This window comes from Mustela erminea, chromosome 12 (genome assembly GCF_009829155.1).
Source record: "Mustela erminea isolate mMusErm1 chromosome 12, mMusErm1.Pri, whole genome shotgun sequence".
NCBI lineage: Eukaryota > Metazoa > Chordata > Mammalia > Carnivora > Mustelidae > Mustela > Mustela erminea.
In genome coordinates, this window is record NC_045625.1 from 27,015,176 (window position 1) to 27,028,521 (window position 13,346).

Below are 13,346 nucleotides of genomic sequence, written 5' to 3' on the forward strand. Positions count from 1 at the left end.
TCGGCGGCTTCAGCTCCGCCTCTGGTGCCGGAGGCGCGGGCACCGCCCCGAAGGCTCGCTCGCTCGGTGGCCCAGTGTCCGGCGCGTCCCGGCGGGCAGTATCGTGGTCCTGGGCTTGTTCCCTCTGACACTTTTACCCCAACGTCAGAGGGGACATTTCTGAGCCCATCACCTCGTCTCCACGCGCAGCTGAGCATCAGTTCTTAAGAGTTCGTGTGCAGACCGCGAGTGCTGCCCTTTGAGGAGGGCGGATGCTGCGTGCGCCCGTGATGCTGTGCATTTAAAATCGTGGAGGTCTTTGCCGTGGTTCATCTTTAGTCGGGGTGATTGACGTAAAGACCAGAGCGCCTTAATTTTCCCTCATGAAGTGCATCCTGTTTCCCCGATCGCCACCCAGCATGACCTCATAAGGCTTCTAAGGTATCTCCCAGGAGCTCACTGCACTGGATGCATCGAACTTAGTATTAAAAAGTCATATAGTTTTGTAAGCCTTAAAACATACCAGCAGACCTCCGATCTTGTTCTCCTTATCCCTGATGATTGGTTCCCAGAATAACTTTTCAACATTTTCCACTTGTTTCTTCTGATGCTTTCTTCTCATTCTCTAAATTACAGGCTTTTTCTGGTGTGTCTTGGTATTCTCAATTTTAGATAGTATCTGTTGCTTGGAAAATGAGGATTTAGGTTTCTTACATACCGCTCCCTCAAAATAACAACCTCTTCCTCATCTGATAATGGGTACATTACAGATTAATTGTCACATTAATTTATAGTATTTAATGTTTACATTTTTATTACTAATAACATATAACAATTACACAGTGCATAATCAGACTGACAAGTTACATTCTTGTATACATTGAAATAATACAGCTTATACTCTCAAGAATAGGGAATTATTACTGTGATATCACTCGTGGTTGTATTGGTTGTGCCTTCTTCAAAGACTTGAATTATCTGTTCAGAAAGAGGCTTTTTATTTTTATTTTTATTTATTTATTTATTTTTATTTATCAGAGAGAGAGAGAGAGCAAGCACAGGCAGACAGAATGGCAGGCAGAGGCAGAGGGAGAAGCAGGCTCCCTGACGAGCAAGGAGCCCGATGTGGGACTCTATCCCAGGACGCTGGGATCATGACCTGAGGCTTTTTAAAATTATAATTCCAGAGGGAGTGAGTAAGTTTTTCTGGGTGATAGTCATCGTTTTTAACCAAGTGAGACAAAACAAAGCATAATCTATGCCTGGACTGGATCTTTCTTTATGTTTAAATTTATTTTCTTGGACTTTGCCCCCTCCCTTGAATTAACAATTTATTCACTCATTTGGCCCCTAATTATTAAATTTCCTACTATGCCTCAGGTACTTTTCCAGAAGCTGGGGTACGGAGGTGAGCAAAAGGCATAATCCCTGTTTTTGGAATTTACAGGTTGAGGGAAATATTAACAGTAAAGAGAAAAATATATCAGGGATTAATAAATACTCTGAGAAAAAACAACGTAGGATATGAACAGTGGAAAGTTCCACTGGAGGGGGATAGCAGAGACTATTATGTAATATATTATTTGTTTCAGGGGTACAGGTCTGTGATTCATCAGTCTTACACAATTCACAGCACTCACCATAGCACATACCCTCCCCAATGTCCATCACCCAGCCACCACCTCCTTCCTACCCTGCTCCCCTCCAGCAACCCTCTGTTTCCTAAGAGTCTCTTACAGTTTGTCTCCCTCTCTGGTTTCATCTTGTTTTGTTTTTCCCTCCCTTACCCTTATGATCCTCTGTCTTGTTTCTCAAATTCCTCATCTCAGTGAGATAGTATGATAACCTGTAATCTTTTTTTTAAATTTTATTTATTTATTTGACAGACAGATCACAAGTAGGCAGAGAGGCAGGCAGAGAGAGAGAGAGGAGGAAGCAGACTCCCTGCCAAGCAGAAAGCCCGATGCGGGACTTGATCTCAGGACCCTGAGATCATGACCTGAGCAGAGGTAGAGGCTTTAACTCACTGAGCCACCCAGGTTATCTATTAAGATAACCTGTAATCTTAATAGGAGCGTGACTCCTTTTTTTCTCCATCTTTGCTTTCTATTGTTTTCCTTATATCTGTCATTTATTAATCACCAAACCCTTTGCCAAAATATACCTCTCAATGTATTACAGAGCCCTCTTCCTCAACTGTAGACCCCAGCATTTAAAACCAGAAGTAGGCAGGACTGCTTATCTCATACTGTCAACTAAAACCCATTGTGCTTATTTCTTACCACACTTTCTTGAAGCGTGGTGAAATTCTTTTGCAAGAACTGGGAGCATCCCAAACACCACACCAAGGAAAGCCCTGATAGCAATGTAATGCCTAGAAGACCACACCCACGGATCTTCTTTCTGCTCCTGATCAGGGGCTGAACGCATACCAACCCTCCCCCATGATCACAAGCTGTCTGCCTGCTCTCTTGCATGTACCCTGCCACCATCCTCTCTTTGTGAATTGTTAAGTGTCCATCTTGGAGGCAGAGAGGTTGGCTGTTAAGTCTTGAGCTTGCTACCTCTCCTGGCTGTCAGTATCCAAAATAACTTTCTCCCTTCTCTTTTTCAAACTCTTATCTCTTGAGTTTTTGGCTTCTCAGATCAACCCAAAAGTTGAGTTTATTTGACTGTTCTGCCACAGTGTTGGCAAACCCCACCAATTTGTCCTGTCCCCTCCACAATTGCTGGGATGGAATTGTTGTACCCGAGTTTTTGCTTCCGAGAGAGCACCAAGGAGCCCACACAGATGCGGTCACAGGAGGGCTTATTTAACAAGCTTAAGCTTGGGCCCACGTATACCCAACACAGCAGAGTAGTGACTTGAACCCGAGATTAGTTAAGGCAGGGGTATTTATGGGTTCCTGTTACTACAGCAGGGTGGGGGTCTTTGGAACTAAAGCAAGGTGGGGCTTCCTGTTACTAAAGCAGGGTGGGGGTCCTTAGAACTAAAGTAAAGTAGGGGAAAGTTCAGCCCTTGGGTACAGGGGTCTGAGATGGCTGTACTTAACGCTAAGGCTAAACCTGAGGTGGAATGTCCTTAATTTTTCTCAGCCTCCACAGAATAATGGCCATGGCGGTGCACCAGGGCTTACCCATTTGTTTACTGAGTTAGCAGCTGTGTTGGAGCTTTCGGTAACAAATATGATTAAACCTGTTAATCAGCTTTTTAGTTTCATCTTTTAGAGTTATCTTTGGAGAGTTCTTTGTTCTTTTGCTTCAGTGAGGACTAGTTCTCTAAGATGGTGTGGTAGTAATTCCAGGATCCCCTTGGCTTTGTGTTGGACTTCCTGTTGTCTGGATTTTGTTTCTTTTTTTTTAACTTATAATTTTAGGGCAGGGTACATGGAAATTAAACTTTTGGGATTTGTATCTGTAAAACGTGTTTTATTCTACCAGCCCTCTTGATTTATATTTTGGGTGGGTACAAAATTCTGCATTGGAAATAACTTTTCCTCATATTTTGAAGGCAGTGCTCCTTTGTATTTTACCTTCTAGTAAGAAATTCATGCCATTTTGATTCCTAATTCTTTGTAGTGACTTGCTTGTTTCTGTCAGTCTCTTTGGAACCTTTTATGTTTTTCTCTATATTCCTTGTGTTCTGAAATTTCACAGTAATGTGCCATGGAGTAGATGTTTTTTGTATACGGTGTTCCTCACTCAGTGTAACCTCATAATGGGGGTACTCTTCAAGCCTGAAAATTTTTTGTTTCTTGGATTTTTACATTCTTCATCTTTGGAACTTTTGTTATTCAAACATTGTACCTCCACTTGATCTTCTAATTTTATTCTTTCTACTACTTTACATTTCTACTTTTTTGGTCTATGGTTTTGGGGATAAAGTACCACAATTTTATCTTCTCACTTATTTTAAATGTATACTTTCACAGTGTTTATTTCCAAAAAGCAACTTTTTTTAATGCCTTCCCCAGATTATTTCTCTCTCTCCCTTTTTAATCAGAATTAATATGCTCTTTTTGTTTCATGGGTTCATAATTTGTCTCAGAGGACATTAATTACAGATGTTTATTTTTTAGTTATTGTTGTGGGTCTTCTTCCTGAGTTCAAGTTTTATTATTGTTTTTTTTATCATTTGATTTGTTTTCAGCCATGATACTAGTTTGCTAGTGTTTTTCCTAAAATAGTTTTATATCTGTAATCCTTGGTAATAAACTCATATTTTGCAGTGAGACAAAATTTTTTTGAAAGCCTTTTGAGTATGGGTGTGGCCTGTCAAATGGTGGGCTTCACTCTAGGGTTTTTGTAGGTTATCTGTTTATTTCATTGAGGAGAAAAACTCGCATTTGTTTTCACCCATAGGTCATTTTTTTAAAGTTTAGTCAGTTACCCCAAGTGAGGAAACTTCCAGATTCCTGACTGAGTTACAAGCCTTACTGCCAGTTTTCTGTGACTGAGGAGGGAAAAAGGCTAGATATCTCATTATTGGTAAGTGGTCATTCACTTAATTTGTTTATGACTGGTTCTGACCCCTTTAGCTGTATCTGGTACTTCTGAATATGGTTCACCTTTTTAAGACTATTTTAAATAGGACCTGCTAAACTGTTGTAACAAATAGATACCAAATGTATAATGTCTCAGACACAACAGGATTTTATTTCTTGTTCCTTAAGAATCTAAAATGGGTTTTCCTCATTGGCAGGCAGCTCTTCTATCCAGAGTGAGTTAAGGATCCAGACTTCTACCTAGTGCTTTTACCATCCGGGGCACCCTGTCATCAACTTCATCTAACCAGCTGAATGGTAGAGAGAATTTCCAAGACGAAAATACATAACAAATCACTATCTGTGATTCACTATCTGTGATTCATTATCGCTGAAAAATTCATGGCTATAACTTAAAGAGGGAAATTATTGGTTAAGTGCTGCTAGGTGCTTAAGACAATCTCCTATTCATGCACAGGTATTTATCATCCTCAGAACCCTGTGAGTTCAACTTTATATCCAAGTGAGGAGTGGGAAGTTTTGAGAGAATTACATTTCTTAGGTTCACTGCTGCTAAGTGGCACATTTGGGGTCTAAAGCCAGATTATAAAGCCAGTTCATTTTACCATTTATTTTAAAAATATGAGTGGTAGAATATAGCCTCTAAGAACTGTTTAAAAACATGAAACATTTTTATGTGACATTTTGTTTTGAAACAAATCCTTGTATTGCCTAGAAGATATACAATGTATGTTGAAAATTATCATTGTATATCCTAAACTTTGGGCACAGTGGAAAACTAGGTAACTCTGGAATATTAAAATAGGCTAATAAGATATAGACCAACTGCATAGTTATTTTAGATTGCGTGGAATAAGGTTGCCTGTCTAACATGAAACATGTATTATATACACCCAAAAGTAGGTGTAATATATCAGTATACTTTAAAGAATAATACATTGAATGCCTATTACCCTACCACCAAGAAAGAAATAAAATATTGTCAGTAATTTAGAAGCCCAAAATGTGTTCCTTTCAGGTCACATTTTCCTCCCTTACAACACCTTCCCCGACCTCTTTGCCTGAAGCAGCCATGACCCAGAATTTTGTGTTGATCATTGCACTCATTTTCTTCAGAATTCGACTACATTGTGTATAACTCTAAATTTCATTGGTTTGCCTATTTTCGAACTTTCTAAAAGCAGACACTTTTGTCATTCTGTTAGTTGATTCTTAGCTTTGACATAAAGTTTTTGAAATCCTGCATTTTGATGAAGTCAGTAATTAATACATATCTCTGCTATATGTTGTTCCATTGTCTGGATATATATTTGTACATTTGATATTATGAACAAAGATGTTTTGAGTTTTTTTAATAGATTGCTCCTGTTTCCATATGAAGAATTTCTCTATGGCAGGGATTTTTAACCTTTTTTATGGAATGGCATAAATGACCATAGCACCGTTGGGAAATCTTCCCCTTTAAAAATATTTTATTACTTGAGAGAGCAGAAGATTGAGAGAGGGAGAGAGACCGCGCATGCATGTGGACATACACACATGAGTGGGAGAGGTGGAGAGAAGGGGCAGAAGGAGAGGGAGAAGCAGTTTCCCCACTATGCATGGATCCAACATGGCCTCGATCTCCGGGTCCTGAGATCATGACCTGAGCTGAAGGCAGATGCTTAAGCAACTGACCCACCCAGTATCCCCAACCCTTGGGAAATCTTGTAGGCCTATGGAACTGTAGGGACTGAGGTCAGGTCACTCCAAGGCAATCAGAACCCTGCAGGCTCAAGAGAAACTTTTGCCCTTCTCTTAAGTACATAGAAAAATCTAAAGATCTTTGCCAGCATAAGGGTTATTACCAGAGATAAATTTTATCTGAGTGACCCATCTGTATGGAAGGACAAATATCTGATTACCAAATGTCTGCTCTTCTCACTGCCCTATGAATTGCATTCTATTCCTGTGAAGTTCTAGAACCCTGCACATTTCTCTTCAGTTCAGGATGACATATATACCTCATTTTGCCTCTCGGAATTTCCATATCTATTTGGATTCTGTAAATATGCTATTAGATTTGGTTTGTCTTGTTATTCTCTTGTCAATATGATTCTTAGTCCATCTAGAAGAACCGTTGGAGAGGAGAGAAATTCTTGCTCCCTTATACAACCCTAATGTTTTACATGCTTAGCAGATACACAGGTTTGCAAAGAAAACATATACAGCTAGAATGATCAAAATATGAAAGTAAATTCTTTTTTAAAAGTTTATTTATTTATGTAGTATCTACACCCAACATGAGGCTCAAACTCACAACCCTGGGATCTAGTCACATACTTCTCTAACTGAGCCAGCCAGGTGCTCCTGAGAATAAATTATTGATGAAGAATCATTGGATTTGACACCTATCGTAATGTAAATAGTGATGAGCATAAAAGAAATTTGTGTATGTTTGTAACACTTCTGGATGTAATTTGACAATATCTATGATTTTTATTGGTCATAAAGTCATTGGTCTTATTAATAATACTGTTTTTTGTTGCCTACATCCATACTTAAAGGAAATGCTTATTTTCAGTTAGAAGTTGGTGACAGTTGTTAAAAAACAAAATTCAACCGAGTAAATTTTGAAGATCTAATTGCCTTTATTGAATGATTCATGATGGGGGACCTGGCTGGCTCAGTCAGTTAAGCAGCCAACTCTGGAGTTTGGCTCATGTCCTGATTTCAGGGTTCTGGGATGGAGCCCCACCTTGGGCTCCACACTCAGCAGGGAGTCTGCTTGAAGATTCTCTCCCTCCCTCACCCTCTGCCTCTTCTTCTGCTTGCACCTGCTCTCTCTTAAATAAATCAGTTTTTAAAAAGATTCATGAATTGGGCAGCATCTCCCACTAGTAAGTGGAGGGATGCTCTGAAGAGTTGTACAAGATGGAAGGTTTTTATAGGAACGAGGGTGGGGCAAGAGAGTTATAAACAAAGGAAGAGAAAGGATTGTTTGAGGCAAGGTCACTTTCTCTTGGTGGGGGTGGTGGAAGAGCAGGGATTCTTATGCAGATTACCTCATCTTTAGGGGCTTGGAGAGGGCCACAGGACAGTCTTAGAGGCACCTATCAGAAAATTCCTGACTGACCAGTTAAGATTACATTTCTGGGAAAAGTTGGTATTGCAATTAGGTATTAAGTCCTGGTTTACTGACTTGGGGCCTTAACTGAACTGGTGCCATTTTGGGCCTGCATTTTTAATTAGTTTTTTTTTAAATTTTTTTTTTTAAAGATTTTATTTATTTGACAGATGGAGATCACAAGTAGGCAGAGAGGCAGGCAGAGGGAGACAGAGAAGCAGACTCCCTGCTGAGCAGAGAGCCGGATGCGGGACTCAATCCCAGGACCCTGGGATCATGACCTGAGCCAAAGGCAGAGGCCTTAACCCACTGAGGCACCCAGAAGCCCAGTTTTTTTTTTTTTTTTTAACAACACAGTAAGGATGTAATTTTTTTCCCATCTAAGTTACCAAACCCTGTGTATTGTACCATAGAAACCTTGGGGATCTGTGTACTGGAAGCACTGTGTAAGATTATGTAGCTAGGAATAGAATTGCTGGGTCATAAGATATGAACCATATTCATCTCTATTAAACAATGACAAACCATCTTACAAATTCATGCCCTTACTCATAGTGTGTGGGTTTTTTCTGACCAATTTGTCCGTTTGGTCTGATGAGTATGAAGATGCATTTTTACACCTTACATAAGAAATAGGTATCAAGTAAAGGCTGGAGGAAATTATACATGCGCAAAGGCAATAACCCACTTGATGATGTTCCTACATTGTTTTGTCCAAAGGTCCAGCTCATGCACCTCTGCAGAAGGAAGCAGGAGAGATCCATCTAGTGCTGTCTGAACGGGGTAGGAAGGAGGGCCGTAGCTCTACGTGTGAACTTTAGATGCCTGTATTTTGGTGACATCCCTGGCTAAGTACCTTCGTGCAATATTCTAAGGGCCACTAGATGGTGGTATAGACTACCTTTCCTTCATTAAAGCAGGAACTAGCGTGTGCTATTTTTATTGTAATTTTTGAGTTCCTGTAATTTAAGCTATAGTCATTTGGTGTGGAGTTACCTCACAGTTCCCTTTTTTGGTGTGTGCATGATACAGGATTATTTACTAGAAGAGAAACATTTCAGTAAAGGTTGTTGACAGAAATTCAAGTTTAAAATTTGAAGATGTGAAGATATAATTGGCTTTATTCAACAAGTCATGAATTGGGCAGCATCTCTTGAGTAAATAGCTATGTGGAAGAGTTGTGCAAAATGGAATAGGCAGAGGAGGGTGGGGCAAGGAGGTTATTAGCAAAAGAAAAGGCAGGATTGGTTCAGTTTTCATTCAGTGTTTCTTAAGTTTTCTACTCATATTAGTGAATATTTTTGTTAAGCACCTGTTGTGTGTTGAGCATTGAGTTCTTCAACTTGTCAACATGTCTTGATATTTCTCTACCAGCCTCCTAGTTGCTAATCTTCTTGGAATTAGTAGTAGGAAAGGTTTGTGTGTAACTCAGTATTAAATATAGTATGATTTTATTTGAAGTTGTTTGTATTTAAATTGTTTTTATTAGTAAAACACATGAACATATGTGTTTAATATATATTATTATATACCTTTTTAGATATCTTGTATTAATTGGCTTTTTGTTTTGCATTGTGCCAGTTTATTTAAAATGTTTAAACATTTTAAGTTTCTCATTAATAAATATAATTATTTCTTGAAATAGTCTTTGCAGGTCTATAGCTTTGAGTAATTTCTGTGCCTCCCAGCTGGTATTGGAGAGAGATGTTATGGGAGAAGTATTTTTGTAACTTTTGCTACTTATTTTAGATTGCTACTAAATATGTTGTTTTTTTCCCTGCATATAAATGAGACACTTTCTAGCTTAAAAAAAAAACAGTCATGCACTTAATTTGTGACATATTTTTTCATGAAGTTACTCTTTCAAATGACCCATTGTCCACTGTTATCCAGTATATTTCTTTTCACTTCTACAAGCTGCCGTAGATACCTACTGAGTAATTAATTCATTTTAATGTGTTTTAGCTTTACTTGACCATCATTATTTTTAACGGCATCTTTATAATTTTTTTCATGTATATATGAGAAATAATTTACATTTCTCTGATTTCTTGTGAATTCAGCATCTTTCCATAATTTCGTAGGTCATATTGTTTTCATTTTTCGAGATCTCATTTTATTACTGTTGCCCAATTTTCTGTTGTATTGTTCAACTTTATATTACTGATTTGAAGTCTTGCTGGAGAAGCCTGAAAAAGAAGAGCAAGGCGGGATCAAAACAGCCTCAGATAATAGGTGACCTTCGGTGTTGGCTTCCTGCAGAATCCAGAGAAACAGACCTGCTCAGCGGGATGGACGGCAAAGGCTCCTACCAGGTGAAGGGCTGGAAGCTCACACAGCAGCAGTTTGTGGCCCTTCTGTGGAAGAGGCTGCTGATTGCCTGACGGAGTTGGAAGGGATTCTTTGCTCAGGTGACAAGTGCTGCTCCAGGCCAGCGACTCTGGCTTCACGGGTGGGCTGCGGGCTCCCTGACCAGTGAAGGCAGGAGAGGGTCGTGGGTATGGGGTAGATGCTGGAGCCAGACTTTTCGTCTTTCAATCCCAGTCCTGCTTCCTGTCACTCACGCATCTGTGGGCAAGTTACTTCTCTGTGCCTCCTTGTCCTCATCTTTAGAAATGAAGATAAGGTGCCTATGATGTAGGGCTGTTATGAGGATTCAAATGAGTGCTTAGAGTGGGCCTGGCATTTAGTCGTGCTGTGTGTGTGTGCACATTTGTGTGAGTTTTATGGTACAGGACAGTGTAACAAGGACAGATGTAACTGTCCCTCAGAAAAATATACTGCTTGAAATATAAATAATTAAGAATTGTACCCGTCACGCAAGCATGCTTAAAGATGACCTTGAGAAGAACATGTACTAGCAGCGGGCCTCTGTTGGAGAGAATGGTACACATCTGGGAAGCTGAGCCCCTGGGAACACCTGGCTGGCTCCTGGCTAACACCAACCACCTGCTTCCCGTTTTCATTGTCTCCCCTGCCTCAGAGAAAGCCTGCTGTTAAGGTAATCCCTTTAAGTGCACTTGCTCAACTACTAATTCCTTGCTGGTTGACCAGGCACACCCTACTCTTCTTGTGTTCCCTTAAGACTTACGATCAACATATGACTCAAATTCCTTCTTGTTTACCTACAAGAAGGCTACTATGGCTACTGTATAACCTTCTCCCTTGTTGGTTATTATCTTGTATCTAATAAATACAGGACTGAAGAGTTTTTCCGGACTGAGTTTTTCCAGCCACAGTCCTTTCAGTTGTCCCCTGCTCACTCTGTTACAGTTGATGTGTTTGTGCCTCCTTCTCTTGTGTGCCATCAGGAAGCTGCAGACAGAGTTTAGAAAAATTGGCTGGGCAAATTCAGTTTTCATAACCTGAGATGCACTTGACATATAAACTTTTTGAAAATGTGACTTTTCTGTAAGTCGATGTTTAACTGCAAATTGATAGAAAGGTGGCCAGACAGGTCAGAAGAAAATGGGCAAACAGAAAAGACTCATTACACTGTTGCCTATGTGTTGGTGTTTCCATGCTAAGGCACTTGGTCAGTAGGGATAAAGTTATCCTGCTGTATAAAATCGAGAAGTACAGAGAAAGCATCTGCAGAAATTCTTCCCTGCAGACTGTGCGGGTAATACAGAGAGTATGAGTTTGGAGCACAGAGACCTGGGTTTGAATTCTGGTTCTGCTACTTACTGGCTGTGTGACCTTGGGCAAGGTACTTAGTCTCTCTGAGATCAACTACTTTGTTTTTTGATTGGTGATAGGGTTGGAACAATAATGAACTGAGATAATTGTCATACAGTATTTTCTCAGAAAGAAGGATTTAGGTAATGACGCTTTTGGAGGCCATTCCATGGTGACAGTGTTTGCTGTTCCCTTTCAGAGTGTGGGATCTGACTGGGTCCGTTAGTCTGTAGATTACAAGTGAGATTACTGAGGCCACAGCGGGAGTGACTTCCCGTGGATACACTCAGGGCAGACACAGAGCCAGGCTTTGTGTCTTCTGGCTCCTGGTGCAGGGCTGGTTCTCTCGGCCTTTCTCTGAGCTGAGCTGGGCTCATGGCCCGTCGTGGTCTTTCTTGGGTCTTCAGAGGGAAGAGGGCAGGACCCAGTGTTCGGAGTCCCGCTGACATGTGACCACCATTTTGTCTGTAAAGTTTTGAGCTTCCTGTCTCTGCTGGGTGACCACAGCCTCTGGCCTTGTGCTGTCAGCCTCCAGAAATGGCCTGGAGGGAGGAGGTTTTGGTTTCAGGATCTGCTGCTTCCCACCTGCCATGAATGCCTTGGTGGAGCTTTGTTCTGGGTCCTGTGGCACTCACTGCATGCTGCCTGGTCTGGGAGGCTGGCTGGACTCTTAGGGGCTTGTGCCAGGCCCCTTTCTCTGACATTTGCCCCCCACCTTTTTTTTTTTTTTTGCCATTTCCTTTCCCCCTCTCTCCTGGTTGTAGATCATCCTGCCAGTTGTGTTTGTCTGTATTGCCCTGGTGTTCAGCTTGATCGTGCCCCCCTTTGGCAAGTACCCCAGCCTGGAACTTCAGCCCTGGATGTACAACGAACAGTACACATTTGTCAGGTGCGTGTTTGCCTTCTGTGCCCCAGGAGAGAAGAGAGCTCAGGCAGACCAAGTGTTGACACTGCTGAGGGCCAAGGGGATGTGGACTCAAGAGTAACAGGGTGGGTTGGATTTTATCAGCTGTTCTAAAGCCCCGACACAAACTAATATCGTATGCAAAGAATGGCAGCGAATTAAACCTGAAATGATAGTCCTCTGTTGTCATATTTGAACTTTATTCCTCTTTATACTGGTATTGCCAGGTACAGTTATATGTATTTTAAGAAAATAATCTGCCCTTCTACAATCTATGATTAAGTTATTAATGTATTTGGATATTTATAGCTATGTTAATTTTGTGGTTGTGTTAAAGTATTTGTGCACGCCGTACCTCCAGGAACTTAATGCTTTGTTCTCTCCACAATGCAATTATTGCACTTTTTATCTGTTAAGTTTTAGATATTAGCTAGTATTTGTTCTTTTGACAAAAATACCCCTTACTTATAACAAACAATCCAACACTTCAAACAAAAGGTTATAGGAATTTCGTAATCTTGTCAGGCAGAATTTTTTTTTTTCATATCTGTAGGATTTATAAATCTTTGGGTGGGGAAAAACTTGTCAGTGATATCAAAATCAAGGAAATTTGGGATTCCCAGGTTGCTTGGTTTAATGGTTAAGGGTCCAACTCTTGATTTTGGCTCAGGTCATGATGTCAGAGACATGAGATCAAGCCCTGTGTCAGGGTCTGGGCTCAGTGGTCTGCTTGAGATTCTCTCTCTCCCTCTCCCTGTGCTCCTTCTCTCCACACTCAGAATCTCTGTCTTTCTCTAAAACAAGTAAATGTTTAAAAAAAGAACAAGGAAGCTTTCTTTTAAAACAGTTATACTTTATGTATGTAATATACTATATATAGTGTATACGCATTGTATATACACAAAGTATACATATAGTATGTAGTATGTATAGTGTATATATATATATATACATATACACACATATAGTATTTATACTATATTTATTAGTGTGTATGTGTGTATATATATATAGCATAGTGTGTATGTATGTGTGTGTGTACATATATAGTATATATACTATAGTGTAGTGTGTGTGTGTGTTTGTGTGTGTATTGCTCAGATTTACTTTATTCTTTCTTTTCCAGGCTCACCTTGTGTTGCTCATGGCTGTAGAACATGGGCTTATCTCATGT

The 13,346-nt window shown here is 40.2% G+C and overlaps 1 long non-coding RNA gene across 1 annotated transcript; it reads left to right on the plus strand.

Moving 5' to 3' along the window:
• The first annotated feature begins 114 nt into the window (after positions 1-114).
• LOC116570857 lies at positions 115-5,982 on the plus strand. Its single transcript, XR_004277581.1, has 3 exons — positions 115-420; positions 4,342-4,467; positions 4,682-5,982. It is a non-coding gene; the product is annotated as an uncharacterized LOC116570857 (long non-coding RNA).
• Positions 5,983-13,346: the final 7,364 nt, after the last annotated feature.